Source organism: Periplaneta americana, chromosome 17 (genome assembly GCF_040183065.1).
Source record: "Periplaneta americana isolate PAMFEO1 chromosome 17, P.americana_PAMFEO1_priV1, whole genome shotgun sequence".
NCBI classification, from domain to species: Eukaryota; Metazoa; Arthropoda; class Insecta; order Blattodea; family Blattidae; genus Periplaneta; species Periplaneta americana.
Window position 1 is genome coordinate 9,944,673 of NC_091133.1, and position 25,898 is coordinate 9,970,570.

At 37.0% G+C, this 25,898-nt stretch overlaps 1 protein-coding gene across 5 annotated transcripts in view; it reads right to left on the reverse strand.

Moving 5' to 3' along the window:
* Positions 1 to 25,898, reverse strand: part of LOC138693302 (zinc finger protein 235-like) — a 103,502-nt gene that overhangs the window by 52,139 nt on the left and 25,465 nt on the right. For 3 of the 5 annotated variants that reach the window (XR_011330278.1, XR_011330276.1, XM_069817173.1), the window contains exon 1: positions 675 to 837. The exons of 1 other annotated variant lie outside the window; for it this stretch is intronic. The gene's annotated coding sequence lies outside the window, so the exon portion shown is untranslated. Of the gene's footprint in view, positions 1 to 674; positions 883 to 25,898 lie in introns of those variants that run through there. One more of the 5 variants, XR_011330277.1, reaches the window with a different exon arrangement.

Sequence of the window (25,898 nt, forward strand, 5' to 3'; positions counted from 1 at the left end):
AAATTAGTGACTTTTCGTAAGCATGATGATGCGCATTCGAGAAACAGACAGATCTAATCTTTTTAATATTTTAAGATAATTGTTGCCAGTGAGGTATCCGTATACTGAAAATTTCCCGCTAAATCATTACAAATTTTAGTGGCTAAGGACTATATCTTTTAACCACGCCACACACTAAATTTGAAATAAAAAAAAATCCACAGAATTTACGAAATCTTAAGTACTTTCAACCACATTTTCTCACAAATAACTTAAGTGCACTTATACCCCTTTGCTTCTGACCCTCTCAGATAACATGTTAATTGTAGGGATGTTACAATATTTGCCGTACAAGTGAGGCACGAGAACTGAAGATTGAAGTTGCGAGACACACAGTAACCGCAGACTATGCCATACCAGCAATTCAACGATAATTCAAAACAATAGTGTGCATAGCATAAAAGTTCCAATTGTAAATACGTCTTCCGGTTGTCCAATTCTTATATACAAGTGCAATGAATAATATCTAAAATAAATTTCACTGCTATGAGCCGACCGACACCAGAAATAAGTGTTGGATTGAAATGAAGGCGGAAAGTATAGATGCTGTTTCTATCTTTGTTACGCCCAATGTACGTTTGTGAAGAATAAATTATGTAACGTAAGCTCATAGAGAGTACAATGTAACAGTGTACCTTTGTGGAAGAATATAATCGATTTATAAATCTTTCCAGATGTCAGTCTGCAGCATTAATCACGACCAATATTAATACAAATACTAACGTTAAGTTAACGCTTACGTTATGTTTAATTTTCATTGTGAATGAGCCTTAAGGCATTACAACTTTATCGCCTTGAATGTTCACATTTTTAAAAATCAAGGAAGCAGTGATAGCAGTTTCGCATGCATAGCAGTGTTGCCAAGTGGACGGAAATTCCGTAATTACTGATGGAATTTCAACGTTGCGGACGGGTGATGGATATTTTGGCGGAAATTACGATTTTCATTGTCTTGTCACTTTTTGTGGCTAATGTCATTTTAATTGTTTAATTTTTGGGGGATTTTACTTTTTCTTTGAACAACCCTACCTGAGATATATCAAAGACTTTCTAGTATAAAGCCTTTGGCCATACCATGTTAAAGAATCCTGTGTTACAGATTTCCTCGTAATCAAGTCAGTCGTCGATGAATTATTATTTTAATCAATATTGATACGTAAGTTGCGTTAAAATTTGCTTTTTATTTGCATATACGTAGATATATTGAGTGGGTCTTTATTTCTATTTTGACAGATTTCCAAGTGTTACTAACGGGAATACAACTTATGTGTTGGCAACACTGATGCATAGGCTAACCGTCAAAAAGTGTATATGTAAGACATACCAAAAGCCTGGACAAACGAAAGCAAACCGGACACTGATATTAGCTTATATACTGTATTTTTCAAAATATTGGTAGCAATACGGTCAGCACTTCTACAACCACGGATAAACTCAAGATAGGTATCTAAACCTAGATCATAATGTCCAGATTGCTCGGCCTTATAGGCTTTGAGTGTCACAACTTTTGCCAGGTTTTACTATGCTGCCATCTAGTTGCTACATAAGGAGTCACGACATAACACCCATTTGAATTGAATTAGCGATGCCATCTCGTGTTTGTTTATGGCAGACGAGTGGCGATCTTGCCGGTTGTTCTCTTCAAAGTGCTGCCAATTTTAGCATAGGGATGAACAATCTGTAATATACGCGATCTGGGATCTAAGGCATAACTTGATGTGAAATGTGTGTAGTGGAATTAGTCATGAATTTGTGCCCGAAGTTCATTTTAAAGTTATACCACCTCTCAGTTTCATTTCATGAAAAAATTACGCACCACAAATCGGAAGTAATATTTTTGCTTCTGTACACAAATATTATATTATCTAACCTAAAATCTAATAAAAATGTTGGAGAAAGCGAAAGTAGCCATGCCAAATCACCCAACGGTTTGAAACTTTGTCTCGGAGATAAATAAAAACAAATAATTATATTAATTAACGTCGCTCACAACTACCGAGCGTCGCCTGTGTGCCGGAATTTTGTCTCGCAGGAGTTCTTTTCCATGCCAGTAAATCTAGAGACATGAGCCTGTCGCATTTAAGCATACTTAAATGACATCGATCTGGATCGTTATCGAAGCCGCAACCTCGGGCTCAGAAGGCCAGTACTGTACCAACTGCGCCACCCAGGTCGACCCTCAGTGATCAATGGTTCTTTGTTTAAGTAAAAATCAACAATTTTACATTTTTCTGCGACTAGTAGTTCTTTATTAATCTTCGGAAATTAAAAAAAAAAAAAAAAGTAAAATATAATGCTGTTGTTGATTACCCATATGCATATTATATTTTCAACTACCGATGCTAAAGACGTCTGCTATAACTCAGTTTTAAAGCTTTAATTCAATATGACGACATTATTACAAAAATAGCCCTTATCAATTTTTAACGAAAATGAGTTAAGAGCACCATCACGTGGAGCCACATTTTTGCCACAATCTCAAATGTGTTTAAAAGCCAAAAACGACTTATGTCAGGCACAGTAGCCATAAGAAAAAACACCGATTCTACAAAAACAGCCCATGTCATTGTGCTTTCGAACAAAAATTGCCCTTGTCAGCTGACATGGGTTGTTCTTTTGTTAAATGTTTTCAGCACTGAATTAGTTAGGTACATTATGCTTTATATAATAATTACTGGCGGTATTGTGTTAAATTGAATAAATATTTAAATGTTTCACATTGCAACAATGAACAGTCATTGAGCGTTCCATTTTAGTTTCTTGTATATCATGGATAGTAACGATGGAAATAGATTACATTTTCAGAAAAAAAAAAAGCGGAAGAGCACAAAGGAAGATTTTATTAAGAAAATTAAAGTAGAGGGAAAATAACATACTAATCACTTAGGGAAATATGTGGCAGCTTGTATTTTAAGGTGAGAATATGTACAGATGGTATATCGAAAGATATGCCTGTTTGTCGCAATGCATTTATGAGTTTGCATGGGATAACAAGAGGGCGTCTTCGTACTGTACAGACATATTGCTGAACCATCAGAAATCTTCTGACTCCAGAGATAAACACACTAATCGCCCCAAGGCAGTTCCAAGGAAAATTGAAACGCTGATTATGCATCATATTAGTTCATTCAAACCCCAGCAGTCCCATTACTGTATACGGAGAAATCCTCATAAATTGCACCTGTTATAAACACTTTCAGTTAAAGAAATGCGCAGTATGTTTACGATGTTATGTTTTATTTAACGACGCTCGCAACTGCAGAGGTTATATCAGCGTCGCCGGATGTGCCGGAATTTTGTCCCGCAGGAGTTCTTTTACATGCCAGTGAATCTACTGACATGAGCCTGTCACATTTAAGCACACTTAAATGCCATCGACCTGGCCCGGGATCGAACGCGCAACCTTGGGCATAGAAGGCCAGTGCTATACCAACTTGCCAACCAGGGCGACCAGTATGTTTATGGAGTTACATCACATTCAAGTATCATACCATACCTACTGGTATATTTTTACAGAAAAATTTAATATTTATTTCAGAGTACCTAGATCTGATACCTGAATCTTATGTGATACCTTGACCCAACAGATAGAAACTTGTGAAAGCAATGATGAAAAAGTCAAACTCATGGACCAGAAACAAATACATCTTTCAAAGCAGAGGCTTTCTATGACATGAAACGATCATATAGACTAATAGCTCGTAAAGTCATAGCTGTAGTATTGAGTTTCGATTACATTCAGAATTTGCCTGTCCCATATCTAAGATCCAATGTAAACTACTCTCGTCAGCTTTGGCATTATTGTTTTTGAGTATCACTTGTCAAATGATGAGGTAACACTGTTTACCTATCATGAAACAGTTGTAAGAAGGGACAAAAAGAAGTCATTTCTTTGCGCTTTGGTCACCTAAAAGAAAGAAATTATCTAAAAAATGAGTTAATTATAATATTAGACGGCTGTCCAGGCCTAAATAAAAATTGTTGTATGGTGTACTTCTTGTACATGCTAGTACATTGTTTTCAAATGTTCAAACGAGTTACGCACTTGTTCACCATAAGGGGCCACTCATTTTTGTCAAACGATCAGGACTTTTCCTTGATTGCAAAGAAAAAACGAACTGCCTTTGTGCAAACTCCAAATCAGTGGGATGATATAATAGCTAGCTGCACAGTTCATCCAAAACCTTTTGAAGTGAAGAGGGTTCATACATCAGATTTTCTCAACACCATCATGGCTATAGTGGAGCCCTATTTTTCTCAGTCTTCTAGCTGAAGCAGCTGAGAATGTATAGGATTGACACAGACTCCCCACATGTAGGAGTAGGGGACAGTTATTCGGGGCTATGGAGATCTGTGCATATCCGTAAAAGGGTACCAATACCTCAAGAACTACGTTTGCACCTCTTTACAATGAACCCTTGAAGATTAAGCAATAAAAAATGGAGGACCTGAAAAAACTGTATGGACTATTGTCTCCAGAAAACCGCCGGTTCTTTGAAAGTCTCCAACCTGTTTCAGAAACGGAAACTACCAATACACATGTTGTAGACATTGAAGGGTCTGATAAGAGCAGTGGAGAAGAAAGTTATTAATATGCGTTGTGATTTCTGCTAATTTACTGATATTACAATACAATATTGACTGCTGAAGTAATAATATTACAATCTCCATTTGTATTATTTTCATACAAAAATAGCCCATGTCACATGCTCCCACATTCAGTAATTAATTATAGGTCTCTAATATGTAAAAACTTAAATGTGTTTATCATATATCTGATTCTTATATCCTGAAGGAAGAGTCTACCTTTTTTTTATTTCGATGTTATAAGTTACATGGACTGGAGGTTGTTTTTTTGTTTTCCTGAAAAATCGACATTTTTGACAAGGGCTGTTTTTAAAATAATGTCTTCATATGCAACTTAGTCCAGTTTTACGAAAAAAAAAATTTGGTTCATGTTATCAAAATTGTGATTTATTAAATCTCCGATCACCCCATTTTGTATTTACTCAAATAAATTAATGTTATTCTTCATTACAATGGCTAAATTCATACCGTATTTGATGATGGAGAAACACTGGGTTCATAAGAAAATAATTTCTTGTTGATAGCCGTAAACACAATAAAAACATAGAAGCATTGATGAACTTAGCATACATAACTGAACAGGAATATACGTCATGACGGGGAAGTATAAAATCTAGATTTATATTGTCTTGGTACAGGGCTAGGAAACAGTCTGAACAGTCGCTGTATGCCAAAGGAACCTAGTTTAAATCACTAGATCAGTTCTCTTCCAGTCAGTGGTCAGCCAAGTCATGTCTAAAGTTATCTCAGTTTTGAAGTTTTTATTACACATCAGGCAACGTGCAAATAATGATTGCAGTATATTAAAATGTAAAATAATCTGATAACTTTTGAGTGGAAACATACTTAAAAATTAGGTTTCCTCCCCCCCCCCCCACTTATAGTAGCATTCAAAATTATTTTCATACATAGGTTTTCTTTTTGTGGAAATGACAGTCCAAGAGAGAGAGAAAGAAATAAAGCAAGCAGTGTCTGCTGTGAAAGGTAAGGCCAGGTACACACGGACGCGCCGTCGCAGTAGCTTGGCATTACATGTAATGCACGGAGTAAATTATTGTGCACTCTCGAACAAGCGTAGCCCACGATACGAACCATCTGAGTAGCGCCCATACCTCGAACACTTTTCTAGTTCCATTCTATCTCGCACAATGTACGACCATGGAATGGAAAACAAGGAAGCTTTGCTATCTGCTATTTACGCTTTGGTAGTAATAGCATACATTTTCAACTGAAAGAAACGTAGACCTATGGAGACGTAGCTACAAGAAGTGGCTAAGGAGTAATTTATTAAGTGCTATAAACTTTCAAGAAATCAGCAGCCAGTATAAAAACCTTAGGAGTACTTGGATGATTTCCACCAGATTGGAGAATTATTGATGAAAATTGGGCCAAACTTTAAAAAAGCAACGACCAACATGCGAGAACCAATCTCAAGTCAAGATAGGACAGTATATTTTATTCATCCTTTGAAGAATGTTATTGTGTAATTAACAAAGTATGTAAAACACTATTTTTGGTTGACTGTCTGTATGTCAATATTCCAGGTTCCCACTGACTTTAATTCTTGGTGAAAGGGGATTCGTTTACAAGTCTTCAATACTTTTTGCGAATTTCAAAACAGGGTATCGAACTAAATAAATAGGTAATTCCAGAAGTTTGCCCAGCAATCGTCAGCTCATTAAAAGATAATATCAATATGAGTTAAATCATAGTACCAACATGATGTGATTCTTTAATGGGGATATTTTAATTGCAGTACAAATAAGTTAATGAAACAATGAGACAAAGTTAAAAAATTCGATATAATGTGGCGTTCTGGAAATCCTGGTTGCTTCGGGGGTGTGCGCGCGCATCCAGCAGGGAGAGCAGGGCAAGCGAAACTCGGGCTTCGGTAGGCGCTGCGCGGAGCGAGGGGGGAAAAAACTGTGGTACCGGCGCAGAGCGAAGGGGACGGAAGTAAGGAAGCATCTGGACGCCGATTCTTGTGGGTTCCTGAGGCTTCGCGACGCAGAACATTCTAGAAGATGGTGGTAAATAAATAACACCGTGAGGTGCGACGAGAGGTCAGTCAGTCAGCTGCGAGAGAGAGCTAGTTAGTCTTCAGTCAGCCACATCTGGAGGGCGGGGTTCGATGTGCAGGGAACCGCGTTTGGAAGGCTTGGGTTTGAAGTGCAGTGAACTATCTGGAAGGCTTGGGTTCGAAGTGCAGTGAACTGTATCTAGAAGGCTTGGGTTCGAACTGCACTGAAGTGAATCTGGAAGGCTTGGGTTCGACGTACAGTGAACTTGAGTGAGCTAGAAGAACTAGCCAAGACGAACGAAACTGAGAACTGACAGTTTTGTTTTGTACATAGTGCTTTGTGAACATTAGTTGCTATTAGGAGTACATTGTTATTCTTCTCAATAATACACGTGAATTGTCATTGTCGTTCTGTGGAGTGCAATAACGATTACTGTGTTGCTGTGTTGAGTGGAATACCCATTGTTGACGGGTGTGTGGTTAAAGTAGAAATAAAAGTCACACTGTTGTGTAAAATTTACAATATCATACCAAGAAAAATCAATATTATTTCGAAATCGCACTGTAATAAAGAAACACGTAATAAAACTACAAATATTTTCTTTTTCGAGTAATCAAAATATGATTGTCTCATGATGTTTCTTTCAATTTAAGTGTATAGTAAAAACGAATATTTTAAATCAGCCAAAAAAAATATTTTAACATAAAGCACAAGAATGAAAAATACATACAACAAATACTACAAAAATTGTTATTCAATTTATTAAAAATAATAATAAGAAAAAATTGAAGATATTAAATGTGCTGGTTTTGTATATCGGAGTAGCCTATGTCATGAAAATTCTGTGGACGGTGTTTTAGCTCGATGATGTTGAAGAGAGCTAAGAGAATTTGATTCAAATCCGAAAGTGACAGGTATTAGTGTAATAAAAATGGAATTGGAGATTTTGTCATTGAAAGGTCGCCTTGAGAAGACTCTTGAGTCAGAGGACATTGTGGTGGTTCGGGAGCTGAAGCATAGAAAGTTGAGGCAGTAATTGGTTGAGTAGGTTGTCTAGGATAACGCATTTGGGAAGAAGACATATGAAATGAAGGTGCAGATGAATGAAAATGTTCTTGTCTATAGTAAGTTCGCATTTCAAAGAAGTTTCGTTTTACTTTCACCTGAATGTCTTAAATAGCTAGCTGAACCCCTTTCCTAGTAGTCGCACGATATGGTTTCATTTTCGATGGAAGGAAAACACAAAATGATTTGATTTCACATTGTTCAAGAGTGGTCTTTAACCTGCCAGAAGCCACCGGCGTGCTCAGGCAGTACTGCAGTTGCGCTCAAGCGTGAGTTTGATTCCCACTGAGGCTGATTACCTGGTTGTGTTTTTCCGAGCTTTTGCTCAACCGTAAGACGAATGTCAGGTAATCTATGTGGAATCCTCGGCCTCTCTCGTCAAATGCCAACTCGCTATTACAAATTCCATGAGACCACTAATAACCTAATGGTTGATAGAGCGACGTAAAAATAACATATTAAAAAAATTATCGTCCCAGCAGTGGCCAGTAAATCTGTACTATCATCCTGCTTTTTCGACTCGTTTTGGAGCCCTATCTCATCTTGCGTGTTCACTCGCATGTGTCGTTCTCTTTATTATAATAGTCAATATCACAAGGATTCCACAAGCCCATCAAATAATTTTGGATATTTATCATTGATCGATTCTGCTTCTACCAAGTGATCTATTTTTGAAACAATGATATTTTTTCAACAGCCGGCCTTCCCAACAAAGGGTCCTGTCTTACTGCAATTACAAAAATATCTTCAAAAAATGTTTTATCTTCATACTTCATTTCAGCAGAAAATATCCTTATTCGTTGAATTGGATTCTTGGTTGGTCTAAACAGTTTAGCAGCAGTTTGCTGCAGTGTGATATGATGGAGCAATCTCCGAAAATTCCTCAAACATGAAACAGTTACATTAGCATCTGTGTCAATTTTAAATTCCACTGGCTTACGAGAAACTTCAACTCATATTTTCCATGGTTTATATACACCACCACTTGACTTTAATATCTGTAAATAGTGATTTACCTGCTCAACCTCTGCCGTTACTTCCTCTATATTTTTGCGGCATACAACCACAAAATGTCCTCTTGCATGACATTTGTAGCATTCCCTGAATCGAGCTGGACATTTCCGTTTGTCTTCGTGTCTATTACTTGACCCACAATACATACAGTTACTTTGGTTCGATAGCCTGCTTTTTCCCTTTTTCTTTAGCAATCCAATATCTGCACTCTCTATATTGTCTGGGCGGATGACCCACTGTTGTATTTTAAATCGCTCTGCTTGCTGAACTTTAAATATACAAGCAGTTAAAGATAATGTTTGATGCATCTGTAACACTTGTGATAAATTATTGTCTAATATTCCCACAATAATGCGATCCCAATTTTTCTTTCAAATTACCTAAGTCATAATTCTTTGATAATATGTATAAATCTGTTATGAGTTCATCAACAGACTCACCTACATTCTGCGTCCTTAAATTGAATTGCGCTCGATCAAAAATAATATTCTTCTTTGAACAGAAAATATTTCTATAACAGTTCACTATAATGTTATATTTACATCTGTCTGCTTCATTAAAGTATTCTAATGTTATTTCTGCTTCATCTCCCATTGTATAAATCAGATGACCAATTTGTTTTTTATTAGGTTTCTTAATTATCACAATGACGTTCCTGAACTTTTCATATCTACATATCCACCTCTGCCATTCTTCTGCATTAAAATAAAATTTTTCAGGAATAGACACTGTGATCCTTCCATGTTTGCATTCTCTATCCTTGTCAATTGTATAGACATTTTATAAGTTCAATCTGCCACCATGTTTTAACATGAACATTTAAATAAAAAAAGAACAAGGTTAACAATTGGTACAAATCAATAACCACATCTCTATAACAACCATGGCCAACTCTATATCATATTACAGCTGTAATTACTGTAATTTATTGTAATGTTATTGTATTATACACTCCTCAAAATAAAAAAGTTGTCACAAGTTCGGATAAATGTATCGTGAAACACACAATAGATAGTTAAATATTTTTCTTCCAAAAGTGAAATGCAGTCTATATTTACGTAGGGTAAATGATTTGTGACCTTTGGCAGTTTGAGGTACTATCAGTGGAGGGAGTCAAAGCAAACACTGCCCAAAACAGAATGAGAGAACATCTTGTTTCTATCGGTAGGGACACAGTACAGGTGTGTATAGGCATGGCAACACACGTTCATATTGAGAACAGGGTAAACAGGCGTTTGACAGTGGAGGAAGCAAGCTGAGGAGTTACTATGATTCAAGAAGGGCACTCACAGTGATACATAGCTAGACAACTTGCAGTAAGTCAGAATGCTGTTTCCAAATTATGGAAAAGGTATAATGAAGGACACACTACAACATGGAAGGTAGGGTCAGGTCTCAGAAGAAAAACTATCCTGCTGAAGATCGTTACTTGAGTCTTCTTGCAAAAAGAAACCACAGGCGTATGGCACGAGAATTCCAAGAGGGTTTTCAGAACACTACAGGAAAAAGAGTGAGTGACCAAAGAATACGTGATAGACTGCATGAAAACAATTTCACATGCAGAAGGTCGAAAAAAGTGCCACGCTTAACATGGCGACACAAACAACCGAGGAGACTACGCTTTGCAGAGGAACAGAGAAATTGGCAATTGCTAGACTAAAGATGAGTCATTTTTTGTGATGAAACGAAAATTCCTCTATTTGCCAATGATGCATGTGTTGGTGTGTGGAGACGACAGGAAGAGCGTCATATTGAAGATGTAGTTACTGAAAGAGTTCCGTTTGGAGGAGGTTCACTTATGCTCTGCAGAGGGATTACGTTCGACATGAGAACAAAGCTTGTAGTGATTTGCAGGAGAAATCAGGGTCTGACAGGTGAATGAAATTCTTAATCCCCATGTATGACTTGTAGCAGAACGTACGGAAGAATTTTTACTCGTCCATAACAACACCCGTTCCCATACATATTTCTCGGCGTGTAAAATATTTTCCTATTCAATATCACATCAACGTTCTGGAGTGGCCTCCCTGCAGTCCGGACCTTAATCCAATAGAACATCTATGGGTTTAAAAGTGTCACATCCGCCACAAACGCTCCAACTGTTAGAGGAGGCTCTACAAGAAGAGTGGCAAGGAATTCCACAACCTAACATTCGCAGGCTAATCAGAAGTATGTCAAATCGCTGTAATGCTGTAATTCGAGAAAGAGGAGGAAACAAATTACTGAGACTGAGACAATGTTTACAAATTTCATTTTCATTCATTTTCAACTATTTGTTCTTAACATGAGGACTAAACGTTTGATTTGAGTATTCTATTGTAGGAGTTTGCAATAATCTACGATGTTTTTTTCTGTTAAATCATTTTGTAAAAATTATTTTCTGCACAAGAAATATAACAATCAAAAACATGACAACTTTTTTATTTTGAGGAGTGTATATCACTGCGCTGCCATTGGGAGTATAGCCATTTGCAGTGCTAATAAATATACACATATACATGTTTTTTTCTGCATAGGTTGGTATCCTGTAAAAAAGATTATCCGAAGTTCGACTCTAAGCCTTTCTTTTTAAATCACACAAATATTTATTTCAATAATTTTATATGGCAAGCATATGTAGTTTCCTTGCTATCCCGAACAATTTACTTAAATGGATTTGTGATGTTTGTCAATTGAGGTCTTCAATTGCATTTGAAAGGTACTTTAACAGTATACAAGAAATACATCTTAACATCATAAATGTATTATGCATTCTGCACCAATTACACCGCTTGGCTAAAACATATGAACTATTACCATTCCAATATCAATTGTGAAGCGCCACTCGTCAGGTTGCAAACGTGCACTGAGTCGATCGGTGGGCACAGCGGAAGCTAAGTGCATAGGACAATCGAATAATTACAATAATAAATGCATATTTTCTGTAACAAACAATATAATTGACTGAATGGTGAATCTTTAGACAAATTACAAATGAATAGATGAGGTATAACAAACAATAATGAGATTAATATAAAGGACGATTACAAAGAAATTCTGAAACATAAATAAAGATAGCAAATGTGTTGAAAATCTGAATATCACAGATAGTTGAAGTCAATCCTGCGTGCTATTTCTGCTATATGATACAATCAAAATTAAGTGCCATCTCCATACAAATATCTCAATCAATTTAAATGTATCCATAGGCCTACATAAATGTCGTAGAAAATGTTCCATTCAACTTCCAATTTAACTGAACATTAATCCCTACTGCAGAAGGCAATATGCGAGACGCCAATACAGAATTACTTTAATACAGAATTGAAACGCAAATTAAATATAAACCCAGCTATTACATCACAATAAATCATATTTATTAAATTACAATACGAAACTCAAACGTCAAACACACATCCGCACAACATACCAGCACACTAATAATAATAATAATAATAATAATAATAATAATAATAATAATAATAATATTAAATAATAATTAATGCAGAGAGGGAAAGAGGAACACTATCACGGAAATAAACTAGGCAAGAGGGCCAATTTAACGTTACTGAACTTAATAGTAGATGTGATACGATAGCCAATTACTTTTACTGGTCGCAATGTTCGCAAATAAATCCCGAAATATTACAATACAATATAAACACGGATGTATAACCCACACAATCCGACATTGACTAACTTCAAAACTCGCGTATCCTCATACACATGAACGCGTAGCCTAATTTGCGAAATCCATTCGCAAAATCCCATATAACCCAACTAATTATGGCGATCTATAATTCGCCTCAAGAATATCTTCCGGAATATTCCACGAGTTACAATTCAAGCATTCACTAATCTCGTTAATATACCCGGAAGCAAACTCGCTACGCAATACAAAACTGCTAACCAAACATTGCTTAATAATCAAAACGCTGTCGTACACCAAATCTAAATTGACAAACTGAACGCTAATAATAACCAAATATAAAGGAACGGTCTTGCCTGAATATAAATCACCGACAATGTGGAACTTTGCTAGATTCATACTAACACGACGCGGCTTTTCTCAATGTTCCAATGTTAACACGACGAAGAAAGTTTCCGAAGTATCTAATCTCCTAAAATTTCCGATGTTACCATGACGAAACAATTTTCTTGATCTCAAAGCAGCTATTAGGAAAACAATTTTTCTTCCCCATCTCCAGCGCAGCCTATGACGCGGCGACACACAGGAAGTATAAAAGGAATATGCACGGAAAAGAGGGCGCTGACAGTAAGATGGCGTCGAAGCGAAATTGAAGGTGCTAGAGTAGACTCCTAGCACGATTGAGACGTGATACACGGCTCAATTCTAATAGCATTCTTTCAAAATCTTTTTCTCCCACTGTTCTAACTCAGCATTTACATGCTACTAAACAAAAGCATAGCAAAACATATCCGCATGGATCTCTTCCTAAGATATGCGTATTTCTTTTCTATTTCAAAGACACACAAAACTTCTAAGATATATTATGGCAGAAATTTAATGATATGTAAATTGCAGAACCCACCTCTTTCCAGAAACATTGTCTCAAAATGGCCTGTCATCTGACTGTAACCGTGCAAAGAATTTAAAACATCCCGAACGTGAGTAACAATTTACTCTCACATCGCAGTACAAAACCTTTTGGGGTTTATAATAAGGTTTAATGGCATTTTAAATCTCACGGGCAAGATTAGTACTTACGAGAGAAACCGCACGAATATGGCTTCTCGCAGGTATGTAAGCGTGCATACGCACGTAATGAACTCTAATTGCGTACAAACTTACGTAGTCGTTCAATTCCAGCAACTTCCCGCGTGTACGAGAAGTGTCATGGCACGTATATGGCTTCTCGCTAGTGTTTATGCATTTTGAGTTGACTAGAGTCAGTGAAGGCTTTACAATAGCCATGGCACTTATATACCCTCTCACTTGTGTGTATGAGTGAATGCCTTTTATGCTGACTCGAATCAGTGAAGGACTTCCCACAGTCATGGCACTTATATGGCTTTTCGCCTGTATGTACACTCGTATGTCTTTTCAGATGACTCGAGCACGTGAAACTTTTCCCACAATCACGACATTTATATGGCTTCTCGCCCGTGTGTACACGTATATGCGTTTTAAGTGTACTCGAATCCGTGAAAGTTTTCCCACAGTCATAACACTTATATGGCTTTTCGCCTGTGTGTAATCGTGTATGTCTTTTGAGGTGGCTTGAGTACGCATACCTTTTGTCACAGTCGTCACATTTGAATGGCTGTTCGCCTGTATGAAAGCGTGAATGCTCTTTTAGTTGGGTAGCATGCGGATAGCTTTTGCCACAGTCAACACACTTATATGGCTTCTCGCCAGTATGTACGCGTGAATGCTTTTTGAGTTGGCTAATGTAGGCATAGTTTTTCCCACAGTCTTTGCATTCGTAAGGCAACTTGCCAGTGTGTATCCGTACGTGCCTGCCGAGATTTGACGAATGTGCGTAACTCTTCTCACACACGTGACACTTGAATGGTTTCTCGTCGGTGTGCATGGTAGCGTACTTTCCAAGATGTACACAATGCGAAAAAGACTGTTGAGAAATATCACAACTGAACGGCTTCTTATGTTGTAAAATTGTGTCGCTGTAAGCTGGCACTTGAGTGTCACGGGTAACTGCAATGCTGTGAAGAAAATGCACATTTAATGGAGCAATAATGACTAAAGAACAATAAAAGAACATCAACACTATCTTTAAAAAGTAAACAAACGTATATATATATATATATATATATATATATATATATATATATTTATATTAGGTTGATTAGTTGGCAAGGTTCAAGACAAAAGTCGAAGTATATTATATTCATCTAGTGTTCTGCCCAAGGGCATATCTTTCACTGCAAACCCAGCTTTCTCAATCTTTCCTATTTTCTGCCTTCCTCTTCGTTTCCTCATATGATCAATATATCTTAATGTCGTCTATAATATGATGTCTTCTTCTATCCCGAACTCTTCTCCCGTTCACCATTCCTTCCAGTGCATCCTTCAGTCGGCAGTTTCTTCTAGCCTGTGACCCAAGCAATTCTTTTTCCTCTTCCTGATCAGTTTCAACATAATTCTTTCCTCACCCACTCTTTCCAACACAGTATCATTTCTTATTCTGTCCTTCCACTTCACAGGTTCAATTCTTGTCCATATTGAAGTATATTAATACTCCTTTAAAATTAATGATTTCTATAACATTTCTATAAATTCTTCAATCTTTATCGCAACAGCTGTCAACTTCTACTACACTTGAGTTCTAAGGGCGTCAAACAACATTACATGTTTTCGTGTCATTGCAGGGATCTATGATATGAGAAATAGTTAATAAAATGCATGCAATATATTTCCTCTCTAAGCGACATTTAAAAATTAGTACGGGCTCGCAAAAAAAAAAAATTTAAGATGGTTTAGTGAAGGCGCATCCTATGAATCTCATGTTATTTTAATAATCAAATCACGATTACAAAGTACACGAGTGGTGGCAAGGCCTGTAGCTATGCCGAGATACAACTGAAAGGCAGTGCAGCATGGCCAGTTTTATACGCAATTGTAGCGCCATTGAGCGTGGTCAGAGATACTTATTAATGGAGAAAAATTTGTTCTGGCACCGGGAATCGAACCCAGGACCCTCAGCTTGGCGCAATGAGTGCTCTATGCCGAGCTATGCCGAGACCTGATCCACAGTGCCAGCCCAACTCTCCTCCTTTGCATTGTCATTGGCCTACTATCTGCATTTTATACATATATATATATATATATATATATATATATATATATATATATATATATATATGACAGCGACGTGAGATTCGAACTCACGACCAGCGTCCCGCAAGAGAGCAGACCGCGCGTGAGCCGACGCGGGCTTCATGGAGCACTTTGGGATGGCGCGCGGCGGAGAGAAGGGGAAAGGGCCTACGTGGCGAGGGAGTTTGCGCGCGCATCTTCTGCTTGCCTAGAGAGGCCGAGAAATCCGTCGAAGTGGAAGAATCGCGAATTCGAACTTTCGAGGCTACGTCGCTGTGGTTATAAATTACGGACGCGAAGGAACGACAGCAGTTTTCAGTTGATTAGTCAGCCAGTCAGTGAGAAAGCCAGAGCAAGCAAGCCAGTCTTGTGTACCGGAGTTCGACTCGAGTGTGCGTCCGCAACTGCGTCAGCATCCGAAGGCCTGAGTTCGAGTGCAGTGGACCGCAGTTGGAGGGACCTGAGTTCGAGTACAGTGAACTGTCTCTGAAGGTCTGTGGTTCGAGATACTGTGAACTCGAGTGACTGAGCTAGAAGAACTGTGAACTGAGAACTGATAGTTCTGATTTGTAAATAGTGCTTTGTAAAATTAGTTGAGATTAACAGTTCATTGTTGTTCGTAATAGTCCAAGTAAATTGTCATTGCCGTCAGTGGAGTGCTATAACGAATAATGTGTTGAGTGAAAATTCTATTGTTGACGAGAGCATTTAAGGTGAATTGTAGAAAGGAATTATTGTTGTGACGAATAAATTACATTGTTGTTACTAATAAAATTCACTATATATATATATATATATATATATATATATATATATATATATAGGTTATATACCTATGCAGGAGAGCATATTTCAATAACTTTATGGCCATTTTAACAGCAGTTCTAGAGATATGTTAACTGAGATATGTATATATTCTAATTAGGAGACCTCGCAGTCCTTTTTCTCCATTAATAAGTGTCTACGGGATGACTACATATAGTCACTGATTACACAATATTCAACAGACGATGGCAAGGTCCTCTAAGTAGAATGTATGCATGTATGTATGTATTCATACTGCAGATGGGAAAATTCCCGGTGGCAGTGGTATAATTACAATCAAAATGACAATTAATAAAAAACAAAATTAATAATAAATTAATAATAATAATAATAATAATAATAATAATAATAATAATAATCAGTGCTTTTTTTTCTGGAAAAAAGTTTACCGGAACTCTATCACTCGATCACATTGTACAACAAAAACTTAGGTTTAAAAATATTAGGCCTACATACCTTATATTACAATAAGTTCCAAACGGAGCTCATCGATTTTAAGCATAATGGAAATTCTGCGATTTCGAGCTATAGTTTCAGGATCAATAACGGAAGATGGCAGCACTAGATTGCATGAGTTACTTTTGCACCAACGATAATAGTGAGAAAATGTGAACTCTTGGACTCGGCAGTGGTGGCAATTTTAATTTTCAATTTCGCTTATAAAATATATCTCGGAATTTGTAATGGCAAAAAGTTTACCGGAACGTGTTCCGGACCATTCCAGCTGAAAAAAGCGCTGATGATAATAATAATAATAATAATAATAATAATAATAATAATAATAATAATAATAATAATAAATAACAATAGTGTAATAATATTAACAAGGAGCATTCCTCATTAAATGAAGCACCATCACTTAAAATACCTTAACCCTAAGTTCGAACAAAAACCCACGAGTATGATAAGTTCATACATGCACAAGTACCTTTCATTTCGCTGTCAACTCACTCACTGCACTGGAACTACGACAATTTCACTAACACTATCCTGATTTCACCAACACTTCAGAAAATTTCACTGTTCAAATACCACTATAAACTATAAAACTTTACTGAAACAAACACACTTCACTGACACAACACACTTCTTCACTGATGCAACACTTCAAATAACAAGACCATCTATTAATAAAGTCTTTAAGCCTATTTTTAAATAAATTTTTCGTTATTGGTAAAGCATTCCAGTCCCCGATAGTACGATGACATATACATAAGTGGTCACAGATGTTACACTGTTTCATGGCTAGACTAGAGTACCATTGACATAGCATTCGATATGGCTCATTGTCTTGATACGGTAAGAATTTCAAATTCTATTATTTTTTGTTTCATCACGGACAATGAAAAGGGTAGCCTTACTTGTCGCTTGGAAAATTGTTGTAGTTGTTGTTGTTTTCTAATGCCAGGCGTTTGACAATAAAGTCATTTGACCTCTTGCACTCCAATATTTTTCAAAGATATTATCATGACCAGCCACTGAAGCACAGATTTTGAGGTGTTCCGAATCCATTTCTTGCTTGGAAAAATGTATCCTATGCCAAAATCATCAACAGGCAAAAACTTTTATATTACTCAATGCATGAAGAGAATTATGTGAATAAAAGGCTATAATACAGTATATAAAAGTACATAATAAAAGTGTTCCATTCGCAAGTGAGATAAACGATCTGTTACTGAGCTAACAACATAGAATTGACCCGAGAGTGTAGGCATCCTTTCACCCATTATGAAATACTGTGTTAACAACTTCAAATTAGAAACATGATATTTTGAGTATAATAATGTGAACCATGTGGCACCATCAAATGCAACATAAAAATTTAAAAAATATATCTCATCAAGGAAAGGCGTAAAACACACAGAGAAAAAATTAATAGTTTTAAAATCTTTAAAGAATAAACTTCAGTTTTATAGTGTTCTGTGTTTGACAAGGAAGCCATTAGCAGTCTTGCTGTCCAGTAGCCTACAGTACTTTGTAACTAAGGACGTTACTCATTCAACTGCTGTACAGACTTCGAGGTGTTGTCCTCTATTGTTCACTGGGGTAGTTACAAAGAATAAGTTTCTTGAAGGAAGTATAGTAATTGTGTGGAGAGGTGATCACGTCCAGTATAAAGCTTCAATCTAGACACTACTGATTTGCGTAGGTTATCTGGAATTGCTCCTGCTTTTCATATATATGTTTCCACAATTCATACACATTCAAAGACACTCTTTTAGCTTTCCCAATGACGGGACTGCCTCATTGGACAAAGCATAATAAACATATGAAAACAAAAACAGACCACAAAAGAGAAAGAAGGGGAACGAACAAAAGGGAAAATTAAGTACAGGAAAGATAATAGCATGCATATAACAGGCCTAAACATAGTAAACAAACAGATTAGACATTCGAGCAAAATTCTCCCTTTTTAGGAAACAAAGTACAGATGGTATTTTAAAATGGCAAGTGATCCTCTGATAGTGGCAAGGGAAACATCACGAATGAAGTCGTTGTTCAGCTGGAACTTCTTGCAGAAACTGACAAAGAGGCGAGGTATTGTGCCCCTAGTGCTGCTTTAATTATGGATTCAATGTACAATCCCATTACTGACTCTTCATGTCGTTTAATTGACTTATAAATCATACGGTAATGTATTTTGTTGTTGAATAAGAAAACATCTTTTCTTTTTTTTTTTTTTTTTTTGGCAAAATTGCATTATTTTTCATTGTCAGATTCTACAGGGTGAGGGCATCCATTGAAGAGCAACTGATTTACCATCATAAAACAGTGTACTTTCTGTCATTCCTTTACGCTTGAATTCTGGGGACAAGACACAGATCGAATAAGCGCTTCGGAACCTGAAGAAACACTACAGTACGTTAGAAAACACATTATTATTTTTTTTAAATCATGTCTTATTTGATGCTCGCAACTGCCGAGGTTAAATCAGCATTGCCAGTGTGTCGAAATTTCGTACCACAGTTCTTTTACATGCCAGTAAATCTATTAGAATGAGCCTGTCGCATTTAAGTACTCTTAAGTACTATCGATTTAGGTCGAGAGTGAACCCATAACCTCGGGCACAGCACCATACCGACTGTGTCACCCAGGCGACACAAATTTTTTTGTAATAAATTGATTTATTATTGCTGTTTTTATTCTGTAAATATCTGCATCAGTGTTCGTTGGTCTTTGTCCAGCATGAAAATAACAGGGAATGAGCTGGAAAGTTCAACCTGTCTCAGCATCTCTCATTTTATAATACAGTAAAAGAAAAATAACAAATTATCACACACAAGCCGTCCTGCTAATTCTCTCCCAATGAAGCCAGCAGTAAATGCAGTTGTAGCAGCAGGTGGTGGACCAATCAGACAGTAGTGCAGTGGTATTATAGAGTTTTGAACATAATAACTTAATGTCACACAGAAGTCGGGAAGATTATTCGTTTGCAAAGTAGAGAAATAATTCTTATGATTAACCATTACTTCGAAAACGAATGTAAAAATAATAGTAGTTAATTACCTTTGACACAAGCAGTGCAAAGAAAGCTGATGAGTATGCAGTGAACAAATGCACGATTTATTAAATCAGGAGAGAGAAATACGGACAGTCGGTAATTAAGAAAATAAACTGCGAACCAAAGGAAAGAACTGAAAATGTACAAAAAATCAATCAAATAACAAACCTCTCTAACACACACACGCACGCACACACACTGATACATATATCAATATTATGCTCAGAGATATTCTAAAAAAAAATACAGAATTACAATAACCCTTAACCAAGCAGTTCTCTTTGGTGGTACGAAAAATAAGTTCATATCTCTTTTTAGTAAAATTAATTTTAAGTATAAGAAGTACCGTGGCTGGAATGTGTTCATTGAACAATAAGACATTGTTTTATGGCGCTGTAGATTCCTGAGAAAAATGATGCCAGTGGACACTAAAAACGTCACTTTTACAGACGAAATGTGGGTAAATTCAAATCACAGTTCTCGTAAAATATGGACCGATGGCACTAAATCCATGACTCAGGGATGTCAACTGAGAAAGATGGTTGTGCCATCGTTAGTCATGTGTGTTCTGTTACTGCATTGGCGGAAATTATATTATCGGCATTTTACTTCAAGAAGACTAGTGACTACCAACAGGAAATTGACGCTACCCATTCCATTTCATTCTAGGAAGATTGGTGATTAGCAAGAGGACGTGGAGGCTACCCATAGCATTTCATTCTAAGATTAGTGATTAGCAAGAGGACGTGGAGACTACCCATAGCATTTCATTCTAAGATTAGTGATTACCAAGAGGACGTGGAGGCTACCCATAGCATTTCATTCTAAGATTGGTGATTAGCAAGAGGACGTGGAGGCTACCCACAGCATTTCATTCTAAGATTGGTGATTACCAAGAGGACATAGAGGCTACCCATTGCATTCCATTCTAAGAAGATTGGTGATTACCAAGAGGACGTGGAGGCTACCTATTGCATTTCATTCTAACAAGACTGGTGACTACCAAGAGGACGTGGAGGCTACCTATTGCATTTCATTCTAACAAGACTGGAGATTACCAAGAGGATAAGGAGGCTACTCATTGCATTTCATTCTAACAAGACTGGTGACTACCAAAAGGACGTGGACGTTACCCACTGCATTCTAAGAATACAGGTGATTACCAAGAGGATATGGACACTACCACTTACATTTCATTCTAACAAGACTTGTTATTACCAAGAGGGTAAGGAGGCTACCCACTGCATTTCATTCTAACAAGGTTGGTGATTACCAAGAGGATATGGATTCTACCCACTGCATTTCATTCTAACAAGGTTGGTGATTACCAAGAGGATATGGATTCTACCCACTGCATTTCATTCTAACAAGGTTGGTGATTACCAAGAGGATATGGATTCTACCCACTGCATTTCATTCTAACAAGGTTGGTGATTACCAAGAGGATATGGACGTTACCCATTGCATTTGTTTCTAAGAAGACTGGTGATTACCAAGAGGATACAGACGCTATCCACTGCATTTCATTCTAAGAAAACTGTGATTACCAAGAGGATATGGACGTTAGCCATTACATTTCATGGTTTAAGCAAAACTGTTGCCTAAAATACTTTCGCCTCAAATAATTGTTATTCGCAATGCCCCCTACCACTCTACATAAGTCGACAAGCTACCAACGAAGGCAAAGAGAAAGGCAGACATTACTTACGGGCTTCACGGCATAATGTGCCCTGAATTGATTATTAAAGAAAGCCGAATTATTGCAGTTGGTAAAGATACATTAATCTCAAATCACCAATATAAAAAAATTGATAGCCTTGCTCGAGAAGTGAGGCATAATGTTTTCGACCACTGCACTATCACTACATATACGAAGGAATGGAACTGAGTTCGGCACAACTGTAGGGACAAACAATAATTTTACCAAAATTCACACCTGTCAAAATATGGAAAATGACTGCAGAAAACATGTCATAAGTCACCCCACATAATTGGCGCCACATTGTATGTTACACAAGGGACCTTATACAGAAAGCATGGGAGCAAGGAGTTGTGGAGAAAGTAGATGAAGAGGTTGTCATCAAACTGGGTGACTAAGATAGCAGTATTGATGATGATGATGATGACGATGATGATGATTACGATGATGATGATGATGATGATGATGGTGGTAATCATAAGATTCGGAGGTAAGGCAGCAGCAAGAATCAGCAGTGATTACAGCAATCTAGACATAGTACCTCTAAATTGATATATTAATGGAATATGAGGTTCTTAGTCTAATTTTTTCATGCAATAAAACTTATTATGACCAAGTTTAAGAATGGACATGTTTCAATACTTCGTAATGGTATAAGTGTAGATTTGAAACGCAGTAATCCCACTGCTAGAGTGAAGTGGTATCTTGTCCGCATGACTTTGATGAGAACCACTGTCAGTGAGCAGCACGTCATCTTGACTGAACTCAATATAACTCCAATCAAAAGTCATTCTGCACATATTGCAATGCATGAGAAACAAATGTCAAAATAAAGTACCAATGTCTTACAACGGTCTAATTACTGATCTAAATGAGATCCTGAAATTGACTTTTCCACTGAATTTTCTGGAACTGGATTTAGTCTCAGCCTATATGTACAGAGCGTTCGCCTATGGGTGGGGCCAGGAAAGCGGCCTGCCAGCGGTGTTGCTTGAGGGAATCGTCTATCCGTAAGCTTTCGCTTTCTAAACTAATAGCATGCACACGAGAATTTTTCTATGTAGTACTAACCTTGTTATAGGCGATGTTGGAAGTGATGTCCATCTGAATCCACACATTTCTGGCATCTTTTAATAAAATTATCATTCACACGAATAAGTTGGCCCTTCGTCTTCGGTAATTTTCCTAATCTCTCTTGTTATATTCGCCTTCAATTCATCTATGCTGTGAAGATTATTCCTTTAGACATTATTTAGTTTTTAGAGTTCTCCACAAATAAAAATCGCACACTGTAAGGTCGGGGGAACGTGACGGCCATAAGTCCTGAGAAATAATTCTTTCTGCAAAAAGTCACTTATGTCGTTCATAGATTCATGGGCTATATGGGCTGTTACTGAATCTTGTTGGAAATACCCATTTAGTTTCTCATCATCTGATAACATTTGGAAAAATGGCGCGAATATTAGAGTGCGATATCTTTGTGCATTTACTGTATCTTGAAGGAAAATGGGCCTAATAATTCGCTTCGCTCTAACAGCACACCAAACGCCAATCTTTTCGTTGTGCAATGGAACCTCATGAATTAAATGGGGATGCTCTGTACTCCAATATCTATAGTTCTGTGAGGCAACATGACCTCGTAAATGAAACCACCCCTCATCAGAAAAAATTATTAAATGAGAATCTACAATACCGTCCACAATACTTTGTAAAATCGAATTACAAAACTGAACTCGTTTTTCATCGTCTCTAGGCCGTAATTCTTCCACGATACTCACTCTGGTGGGTTTTAATTTTGAAAGTTTAGGAGCAGTAAAAATTAATGTTTTTGAAACACTATCTTCCTGTCAAACACATCTTAAGGCCGTGTGCACCATTCTCGATCATCTAGCCCGTTTATCAGCAATCACGGAAACATGGTTAATTCTTGACAATGATCAAGTTACAGATGCGGTGCACCGACATTTTCCCTCGATCAACTCAGTACCGTCAGCTGACGGTACGCTTGCTTGAGAAGAATCATCTGAGTGCTAGGTTACCGCGTATAAAACAGCGAACGAACGCACTCTGTCAATTATCGCTTCGTTTTTGTTTGTCAGACTGATTCAAACATCCTTGCACTTTTCAAATAACAAGTTTCAATAATCATGGAAGAAAAAAAGAGCACCGAAATTCTCACAGTTCGAAGTGGGAATTCTTTTACAACTCGTCAGCAATTCTGCATTCATATTAGAGAATAAAAGTACTGACGGAAGTTCTCTAAGAGAAAAGCAGGCTACCTGGTCGGATTTAACCTCACAATTCAACATGAGTTATACGTGTTTACATAATTCCACATAATTTGTATGTGGTTATTTCATATTACTGATAATAATTGGGAAAATTTCAGTATACGCATGGGGAAGAAACATGGACAATACGACGAAATGAAGAGAAACGAATAGAAGCATCTGAGATATGGATGTGGAGAAGAATGGAGTGTGCGAAGTGGACAGACAGAATAAGAAATGAAATTGTGTTGGAAAAAGTGGGTGAAGAAAGAATGATGCTGAAATTGATTAGAAAGAGAAAAAGGAATTGGTTGGGACAGTGGTTGAGAAGAAACTGCCTACTGAAGGATGGACTGGAAGGAATGATGAACGGGAGAAGAGTTCATGGCAGAAGAAATTATCAAATAATAGACGACATTAAGATATGTGCATCATATGCAGAGACTAAGAGGAAGGCAGAAAATAAGGAAAGATTGGAGAATACTGGGTTTGCAGTGAAAGACCTGCCCATGGGCAGAACATTTACTTATGTCCAGGATGCCTGGAATATCGTGACTGAGAACAGTTGCTATTTGAAAGGACTTGTCGATTCCATGCCCACTCGACTGCAAGATGTGACGAGATGTGGGGAAGATGGACTAAATATTGAATCGTGCCTTTTTGTTTTGTTTGTTGAACGCTTAATTGTTTGAATGTTCTAAGGCAGACGCCAGTAAGTTTGTTTTGTTTATGCCACGAAAGTTATTTTTGCTGAGAATAAAATCTTTTTTTCTTTCCATTTACAGCCATGCCATAATAAATAATGATAAAGTCATGGCATAATACATTCATGAACCTAATGTTAATAATTAAAATAATCATAAAAGAGACAGGAGCAATTATGTATATTTTCTCTCTTTCTCTTAAAAACAAAACAAAAAAGAATATAAAAAGCACTAGATTGTGTTTGAATGCAGGACCTCACGAATACCAGGCCAGAACACTACCATTACGTTATAAAGTAACATACAGAATACTTTAATTATAACTGTAGATATCAGGCAACGTAGTTCAACAACAGGTAACATCGCCTGTCTCCGAATTGTAGCAAAGATACCCGAAGGGAACTTTGCTTCTAGAGAGCGGCCACTTTATGTTTTGACAACTGTACCAACAATTTTCCTAAGTGTTCCAATCAGACGACCTTGCCTGTCCCATGGGAGTTTCCTGAGTACCAAAGAGACGACGTTGCCTGTGCCGACGGAGTTTCCCGTCTACCTATCAGACAACCTTGCCTATCAGTGCAAGTTTCCTGAGTGAATCGTCTGTCTCACGGTAGTTGCTCTATCCATAATTCATGCTGCCAAACAGGAAGGGGAATAGGGAATTTGCACAAGCGCTGACTTCAAGATGGCGAATGGCGAAGAATCACGGTACTGTAGAAGGTTGTACAACTAGGTGAGCTGTCGTACACGGTTCGGTTGGTGGTATAATTATTACGAGTATTTCTTACTTCGATAGGAAGTATAAAGTAAATTTAAAAATAAACTCCAACTTTTTGCGGAATAAACTTTTCATGATGATACACAGGGAGAACCGTAAGTGATGTCATTAATTGCAAAGGGCTATTCTTTGTGATATTTTAAACAAAAAAGTTCAATACAATTTTACTCGTTTTTGCTTCCTTTTTGAGGAAAAAAAATGTTTTATATGAAACATTTTAGAGCATGTTTTGAGAAAGTCATTGATTGAATTCCCATTACACTTGGTCCATTTAAGACAGCATTCTATTATGATAATATATGATTGAAAGAACTTTAGTTCTGTCCTCTAAATGTGCAGAAATTTGATCTGAATAAATGTAACATATTAAAATTTCTTTTCAGAATGAAAATTTATATTTGTTCAGATCAAATTTCTGCACAGTTAAAGGGCAAAACTAAAATTCTTTCAATCATTTATTATCGTAATACACTGCTCTCTTAAACTGACTTAACATGTTGAGAATTAAATCAATGGCTTTCTGAAAACACGCTATGAAGATTTTCATATACAATTTTTTTTTCTCGAAAAACAAGCATAAACGCGCAAAATTCTTTGTTTGAAATGTGTCAAAGAA